This window comes from Brachyhypopomus gauderio, chromosome 11 (assembly GCF_052324685.1).
Source record: "Brachyhypopomus gauderio isolate BG-103 chromosome 11, BGAUD_0.2, whole genome shotgun sequence".
Lineage (NCBI taxonomy): Eukaryota > Metazoa > Chordata > Actinopteri > Gymnotiformes > Hypopomidae > Brachyhypopomus > Brachyhypopomus gauderio.
In genome coordinates this window covers 19001499-19011992 of record NC_135221.1, presented here as the reverse complement: position 1 = coordinate 19011992, position 10494 = coordinate 19001499, and positions in this window count along the sequence as shown.

Genomic DNA, 10494 nt, shown 5'->3' with positions numbered 1-10494 from the left:
ACGTGCACGCTCACACACTTTTTTTTCACATGCTCACATACGTCCTTTTACTTTTCTTTTGAATAATGAAGCACCTGAGTTTTTGGTCACGAGGGGAGATGTTATATGACAGATAGTTTGGGGAAAGGTAAGAGGGGAGCTTGGTAAAACACTTTTTGACTACGCTTTATGTTTCTCAATTTCATTATATGCAGTTGTTAAGAATTATGGATCATGGACTAATTCAACTAAACATTTCACTTGTACAATAAGTTTTTTTTATGGCCCACCTCCACCCCCCCATCTTTGGAGGACAACTTTGTTTTTATGTACAGTTCAAATTACATTTATAAAAATTATAACAATATGCAAAGTGATAATTATTGGGGTTAGGTGGATCAAGAAAAGAGGGGTAGAGAAAGAATAAAAAGGGAAAAGACAGAAGGGCAGGGAATATATACATATATAAAATAAAAGCAAAAAATAAAAAATACAACCAGCTCGAATGACCACAGCAAAGTAAATCAGAGTGTGCATTGATCATGCCAGGATTCTCAGTGTTTCTCAGAAAGTGTGCACACACGCGTGTGTGAAAAAAAGAGTGCGTGTGTGAGCGTGCACACACGCACTTTTTTTGCACACGTTCACATACGTGCACGCTCACACACGCACTCTTTTTTCCCACACGCTCACATACGTGCACGCTCACACACGCACTCTTTTTTCACATGCTCACATACGTGCATGCTCACACACTTTTTTTTCACATGCTCACATATGTGCACGCTCACATGCACTCTTTTTTCCCACACGCACTCTTTTTTTTCCACACATGCTCACATACGTGCACACTCACACACGCACTCTTTTTTCACACACTCACATATGTGCACGCTCACACACGCACTCTTTTTTCACATGCTCACATACGTGCACGCTCACACACTTTTTTCACATGCTCACATACGTGCACGCTCACATGCACTCTTTTTTCCCACACGCACTCTTTTTTCACACTCTCATAAGTGCACGCTCACACACTCACACTTTTTTCACACGCTCACATACGTGCACGGTCACACACGCACTCTTTTTTCACATGCTCACATACGTGCACACTCACACTCTTTTTTCACACACTCTCATACGTGCACGCTCACACACTCACACTTTTTTCACATGCTCACATACGTGCACGCTCACACACACTTTTTTTTCACATGCCCACATACGTCCTTTTACTTTTCTTTTGAATAATGAAGCACCTATATATATATATATATATATATATATATATATATATATATATATATATATATATAATAAAAGCAAAAAATAAAAAACACAACCAGCTCGAATGACCACAGCAAAGTAAAGCAGAGTGTGCATTGATCATGCCAGGATTCTCAGTGTTTCTCAGAAAGTGTGCACACACGCGTGTGTGAAAAAAAGAGTGCGTGTGTGAGCGTGCACACACGCACTTTTTTGCACACGTTCACATACGTGCACGCTCACACACGCACCCTTTTTTCGCACACGCTCACATACGTTCACGCTCTCACACACTTTTTTCACACGCTCACATACGTGCACGCTCACACACGCACTTTTTTCACATGCTCACATACGTGCACGCTCACACACACTTTTTTTCACACACTCATACGTGCACGCTCACACACTCACACTTTTTTCACACGCTCACATACGTGCACGCTCACACACGTGCACGCTCACACACGCACTCTTTTTTTCACACACTCTCATACGTGCACGGTCACACACGCACTCTTTTTTCACATGCTCACATACGTGCACGCTCACACACTTTTTTTTCACATGCTCACATACGTCCTTTTACTTTTCTTTTGAATAATGAAGCACCTGAGTTTTTGGTCACGAGGGGAGATGTTATATGACAGATAGTTTGGGGAAAGGTAAGAGGGGAGCTTGGTAAAACACTTTTTGACCACGCTTTATGTTTCTCAATTTCATTATATGCAGTTGTTAAGAATTATGGATCATGGACTAATTCAACTAAACATTTCACTTGTACAATAAGTTTTTTTTATGGCCCACCTCCACCCCCCCATCTTTGGAGGACAACTTTGTTTTTATGTACAGTTCAAATTACATTTATAAAAATTATAACAATATGCAAAGTGATAATTATTGGGGTTAGGTGGATCAAGAAAAGAGGGGTAGAGAAAGAATAAAAAGGGAAAAGACAGAAGGGCAGGGAATATATACATATATAAAATAAAAGCAAAAAATAAAAAATACAACCAGCTCGAATGACCACAGCAAAGTAAAGCAGAGTGTGCATTGATCATGCCAGGATTCTCAGTGTTTCTCAGAAAGTGTGCACACACGCGTGTGTGAAAAAAAGAGTGCGTGTGTGAGCGTGCACACACGCACTTTTTTTGCACACGTTCACATACGTGCACGCTCACACACGCACTCTTTTTTTCCACACGCTCACATACGTGCACGCTCACACACGCACTCTTTTTTCACATGCTCACATACGTGCATGCTCACACACTTTTTTTTCACATGCTCACATATGTGCACGCTCACATGCACTCTTTTTTCCCACACGCACTCTTTTTTTTCCACACATGCTCACATACGTGCACACTCACACACGCACTCTTTTTTCACACACTCACATACGTGCACGCTCACACACGCACTCTTTTTTCACATGCTCACATACGTGCACGCTCACACACACTTTTTTCACATGCTCACATACGTGCACGCTCACATGCACTCTTTTTTCCCACACGCACTCTTTTTTCACACTCTCATAAGTGCACGCTCACACACTCACACTTTTTTCACACGCTCACATACGTGCACGGTCACACACGCACTCTTTTTTCACATGCTCACATACGTGCACACTCACACTCTTTTTTTACACACTCTCATACGTGCACGCTCACACACTCACACTTTTTTCACATGCTCACATACGTGCACGCTCACACACACTTTTTTTTCACATGCCCACATACGTCCTTTTACTTTTCTTTTGAATAATGAAGCACCTATATATATATATATATAATAAAAGCAAAAAATAAAAAACACAACCAGCTCGAATGACCACAGCAAAGTAAAGCAGAGTGTGCATTGATCATGCCAGGATTCTCAGTGTTTCTCAGAAAGTGTGCACACACGCGTGTGTGAAAAAAAGAGTGCGTGTGTGAGCGTGCACACACGCACTTTTTTGCACACGTTCACATACGTGCACGCTCACACACGCACCCTTTTTTCGCACACGCTCACATACGTTCACGCTCTCACACACTTTTTTCACACGCTCACATACGTGCACGCTCACACACGCACTTTTTTCACATGCTCACATACGTGCACGCTCACACACACTTTTTTTTCACACACTCATACGTGCACGCTCACACACTCACACTTTTTTCACACGCTCACATACGTGCACGCTCACACACGTGCACGCTCACACACGCACTCTTTTTTTCACACACTCTCATACGTGCACGGTCACACACGCACTCTTTTTTCACATGCTCACATACGTGCACGCTCACACACTTTTTTTTCACATGCTCACATACGTCCTTTTACTTTTCTTTTGAATAATGAAGCACCTGAGTTTTTGGTCACGAGGGGAGATGTTATATGACAGATAGTTTGGGGAAAGGTAAGAGGGGAGCTTGGTAAAACACTTTTTGACTACGCTTTATGTTTCTCAATTTCATTATATGCAGTTGTTAAGAATTATGGATCATGGACTAATTCAACTAAACATTTCACTTGTACAATAAGTTTTTTTTATGGCCCACCTCCACCCCCCCATCTTTGGAGGACAACTTTGTTTTTATGTACAGTTCAAATTACATTTATAAAAATTATAACAATATGCAAAGTGATAATTATTGGGGTTAGGTGGATCAAGAAAAGAGGGGTAGAGAAAGAATAAAAAGGGAAAAGACAGAAGGGCAGGGAATATATACATATATAAAATAAAAGCAAAAAATAAAAAATACAACCAGCTCGAATGACCACAGCAAAGTAAATCAGAGTGTGCATTGATCATGCCAGGATTCTCAGTGTTTCTCAGAAAGTGTGCACACACGCGTGTGTGAAAAAAAGAGTGCGTGTGTGAGCGTGCACACACGCACTTTTTTTGCACACGTTCACATACGTGCACGCTCACACACGCACTCTTTTTTCCCACACGCTCACATACGTGCACGCTCACACACGCACTCTTTTTTCACATGCTCACATACGTGCATGCTCACACACTTTTTTTTCACATGCTCACATATGTGCACGCTCACATGCACTCTTTTTTCCCCACACGCACTCTTTTTTTTCCACACATGCTCACATACGTGCACACTCACACACGCACTCTTTTTTCACACACTCACATACGTGCACGCTCACACACGCACTCTTTTTTCACATGCTCACATACGTGCACGCTCACACACTTTTTTCACATGCTCACATACGTGCACGCTCACATGCACTCTTTTTTCCCACACGCACTCTTTTTTCACACTCTCATAAGTGCACGCTCACACACTCACACTTTTTTCACACGCTCACATACGTGCACGCTCACACACGCACTCTTTTTTCACATGCTCACATACGTGCACACTCACACTCTTTTTTCACACACTCTCATACGTGCACGCTCACACACTCACACTTTTTTCACATGCTCACATACGTGCACGCTCACACACACTTTTTTTTCACATGCCCACATACGTCCTTTTACTTTTCTTTTGAATAATGAAGCACCTATATATATATATATATATATATATATATATATATATATATATATATATATATATATATATATATATATATATATATATATATAATAAAAGCAAAAAATAAAAAACACAACCAGCTCGAATGACCACAGCAAAGTAAAGCAGAGTGTGCATTGATCATGCCAGGATTCTGTGTTTCTCAGAAAGTGTGCACACACGCGTGTGTGAAAAAAAGAGTGCGTGTGTGAGCGTGCACACACGCACTTTTTTGCACACGTTCACATACGTGCACGCTCACACACGCACCCTTTTTTCGCACACGCTCACATACGTTCACGCTCTCACACACTTTTTTCACATGCTCACATACGTGCACGCTCACACACGCACTTTTTTCACATGCTCACATACGTGCACGCTCACACACACTTTTTTTCACACACTCTCATACGTGCACGCTCACACACTCACACTTTTTTCACACGCTCACATACGTGCACGCTCACACACGTGCACGCTCACACACGCACTCTTTTTTTCACACACTCTCATACGTGCACGGTCACACACGCACTCTTTTTTCACATGCTCACATACGTGCACGCTCACACACTTTTTTTTCACATGCTCACATACGTCCTTTTACTTTTCTTTTGAATAATGAAGCACCTGAGTTTTTGGTCACGAGGGGAGATGTTATATGACAGATAGTTTGGGGAAAGGTAAGAGGGGAGCTTGGTAAAACACTTTTTGACCACGCTTTATGTTTCTCAATTTCATTATATGCAGTTGTTAAGAATTATGGATCATGGACTAATTCAACTAAACATTTCACTTGTACAATAAGTTTTTTTTATGGCCCACCTCCACCCCCCCATCTTTGGAGGACAACTTTGTTTTTATGTACAGTTCAAATTACATTTATAAAAATTATAACAATATGCAAAGTGATAATTATTGGGGTTAGGTGGATCAAGAAAAGAGGGGTAGAGAAAGAATAAAAAGGGAAAAGACAGAAGGGCAGGGAATATATACATATATAAAATAAAAGCAAAAAATAAAAAATACAACCAGCTCGAATGACCACAGCAAAGTAAAGCAGAGTGTGCATTGATCATGCCAGGATTCTCAGTGTTTCTCAGAAAGTGTGCACACGCGTGTGTGAAAAAAAGAGTGCGTGTGTGAGCGTGCACACACGCACTTTTTTTGCACACGTTCACATACGTGCACGCTCACACACGCACTCTTTTTTCCCCACACGCTCACATACGTGCACGCTCACACACGCACTCTTTTTTCACATGCTCACATACGTGCATGCTCACACACTTTTTTTTCACATGCTCACATATGTGCACGCTCACATGCACTCTTTTTTCCCACACGCACTCTTTTTTTTCCACACATGCTCACATACGTGCACACTCACACACGCACTTTTTTCACACACTCACATACGTGCACGCTCACACACGCACTCTTTTTTCACATGCTCACATACGTGCACGCTCACACACACTTTTTTCACATGCTCACATACGTGCACGCTCACATGCACTCTTTTTTCCCACACGCACTCTTTTTTCACACTCTCATAAGTGCACGCTCACACACTCACACTTTTTTCACACGCTCACATACGTGCACGGTCACACACGCACTCTTTTTTCACACACTCTCATACGTGCACGCTCACACACTCACACTTTTTTCACATGCTCACATACGTGCATGCTCACACACACTTTTTTTTCACATGCCCACATACGACCTTTTACTTTTCTTTTGAATAATGAAGCACCTATATATATATATATATATATATATATATATATATATATAAAAGCAAAAAATAAAAAACACAACCAGCTCGAATGACCACAGCAAAGTAAAGCAGAGTGTGCATTGATCATGCCAGGATTCTCAGTGTTTCTCAGAAAGTGTGCACACACGCGTGTGTGAAAAAAAGAGTGCGTGTGTGAGCGTGCACACACGCACTTTTTTGCACACGTTCACATACGTGCACGCTCACACACGCACCCTTTTTTCGCACACGCTCACATACGTTCACGCTCTCACACACTTTTTTCACACGCTCACATACGTGCACGCTCACACACGCACTTTTTTCACATGCTCACATACGTGCACGCTCACACACACTTTTTTTTCACACACTCATACGTGCACGCTCACACACTCACACTTTTTTCACACGCTCACATACGTGCACGCTCACACACGTGCACGCTCACACACGCACTCTTTTTTTCACACACTCTCATACGTGCACGGTCACACACGCACTCTTTTTTCACATGCTCACACACGTGCACGCTCACACACGCACTCTTTTTTTCACACACTCTCATACGTGCACGGTCACACACGCACTCTTTTTTCACATGCTCACATACGTGCACGCTCACACACTTTTTTTTCACATGCTCACATACGTCCTTTTACTTTTCTTTTGAATAATGAAGCACCTGAGTTTTTGGTCACGAGGGGAGATGTTATATGACAGATAGTTTGGGGAAAGGTAAGAGGGGAGCTTGGTAAAACACTTTTTGACCACGCTTTATGTTTCTCAATTTCATTATATGCAGTTGTTAAGAATTATGGATCATGGACTAATTCAACTAAACATTTCACTTGTACAATAAGTTTTTTTTATGGCCCACCTCCACCCCCCCATCTTTGGAGGACAACTTTGTTTTTATGTACAGTTCAAATTACATTTATAAAAATTATAACAATATGCAAAGTGATAATTATTGGGGTTAGGTGGATCAAGAAAAGAGGGGTAGAGAAAGAATAAAAAGGGAAAAGACAGAAGGTCAGGGAATATATACATATATAAAATAAAAGCAAAAAATAAAAAATACAACCAGCTCGAATGACCACAGCAAAGTAAAGCAGAGTGTGCATTGATCATGCCAGGATTCTCAGTGTTTCTCAGAAAGTGTGCACACACGCGTGTGTGAAAAAAAGAGCGCGTGTGTGAGCGTGCACACACGCACTTTTTTTGCACACGTTCACATACGTGCACGCTCACACACGCACTCTTTTTTCCCACACGCTCACATACGTGCACGCTCACACACGCACTCTTTTTTCACATGCTCACATACGTGCATGCTCACACACTTTTTTTCACATGCTCACATATGTGCACGCTCACATGCACTCTTTTTTCCCACACGCACTCTTTTTTTTCCACACATGCTCACATACGTGCACACTCACACACGCACTCTTTTTTCACACACTCACATACGTGCACGCTCACACACGCACTCTTTTTTCACATGCTCACATACGTGCACGCTCACATGCACTCTTTTTTCCCACACGCACTCTTTTTTCACACTCTCATAAGTGCACGCTCACACACTCACACTTTTTTCACACGCTCACATACGTGCACGGTCACACACGCACTCTTTTCACATGCTCACATACGTGCACACTCACACTCTTTTTTCACACACTCTCATACGTGCACGCTCACACACTCACACTTTTTTCACATGCTCAAATACGTGCACGCTCACACACACTTTTTTTTCACATGCCCACATACGTCCTTTTACTTTTCTTTTGAATAATGAAGCACCTATATATATATATATATATATATATATATATTTATATATATATATATATATATATATATATATATATGTATATATATATAATAAAAGCAAAAAATAAAAAACACAACCAGCTCGAATGACCACAGCAAAGTAAAGCAGAGTGTGCATTGATCATGCCAGGATTCTCAGTGTTTCTCAGAAAGTGTGCACACACGCGTGTGTGAAAAAAAGAGTGCGTGTGTGAGCGTGCACACACGCACTTTTTTGCACACGTTCACATACGTGCACGCTCACACACGCACCCTTTTTTCGCACACGCTCACATACGTTCACGCTCTCACACACTTTTTTCACACGCTCACATACGTGCACGCTCACACACGCACTCTTTTTTCACATGCTCACATACGTGCACGCTCACACACACTTTTTTTCACACATGCTCACATACGTGCACGCTCACACACTTTTTCCACATGCTCACATATGTGCAAGCTCACATGCACTCTTTTTTCCCACACACATTTTTTTCACACATGCTCACATACGTGCACGCTCACACACGCACTCTTTTTTCACACACTCACATACGTGAACGCTCACACATGCACTCTTTTTTCACACGCTCACATATGTGCACGCTCACACACGCACTCTTTTTTCACACACTCTCAATTTTGCACGCTCACACACGCACTCTTTTTTCACATGCTCACATACGTGCACGCTCACACACACTTTTTTTCACATGCTCACATATGTGCACGCTCACATGCACTCTTTTTTCCCACATGCACTCTTTTTTTTCACACATGCTCACATACGTGCACGCTCACACACGCACTCTTTTTTCACACACTCACATACGTGCACGCTCACACACACTCTTTTTTCACATGCTCACATACGTGCACGCTCACACACGCACTCTTTTTTCACATGCTCACATACTTGCACGCTCACACACTTTTTTTTCACATGCTCACATATGTCCACGCTCACATGCACTCTTTTTTTCCACACGCACTCTTTTTTTCCACACGCACTCATACGTGCACGCTCACACACGCACTCTTTTTTCACATGCTCACATACGTGCACGCTCACACACACTTTTTTCACATGCTCACATATGTGCACGCTCACATGCACTCTTTTTTCCCACACGCACTCTTTTTTCACACACTCTCATACGTGCACGCTCACACACTTTTTTTCACATGCTCACATATGTGCACGCTCACATGCACTCTTTTTTCCCACATGCACTCTTTTTTTTCCACACATGCTCACATACGTGCACGCTCACACACGCACTCTTTTTTCACACACTCACATACGTGCACGCTCACACACACTCTTTTTTCACATGCTCACATACGTGCACGCTCACACACACTTTTTTCACATGCTCACATACGTGCACGCTCACACACGCACTCTTTTTTCACATGCTCACATACGTGCACGCTCACACACACTTTTTTCACATGCTCACATATGTGCACGCTCACATGCACTCTTTTTTCCCACACGCACTCTTTTTTCACACACTCTCATACGTGCACGCTCACACACTCACACTTTTTTCACATGCTGACATACGGGCACGCTCACACACACTTTTTTTTCACATGCTCACATACGTCCTTTTACTTTTCTTTTGAATAATGAAGCACCTGAGTTTTTGGTCACAAGGGGAGATGTTATATGACAGATAGTTTGGGGAAAGGTAAGAGGGGAGCTTGGTAAAACACTTTTTGACCACGCTTTATGTTTCTCAATGTCATTATATGCAGTTGTTAAGAATTATGGATCATGGACTAATTCAACTAAACATTTCACTTGTACAATAAGTTTTTTTATGGCCCACCTCCACCCCCCCATCTTTGGAGGGCAACTTTGTTTTTATGTACAGTTCAAATTACATTTATAAAAATTATAACAATATGCAAAGTGATAATTATTGGGGTTAGGTGGACCAAGAAAAGAGGGGGAGAGAAAGAATAAAAAGGGAAAAGACAGAAGGGCAGGGAATATATATATATATATATATATATATATATATATATATATATATATATATATATATATATATATATATATATAAAATAAAAGCAAAAAATAAA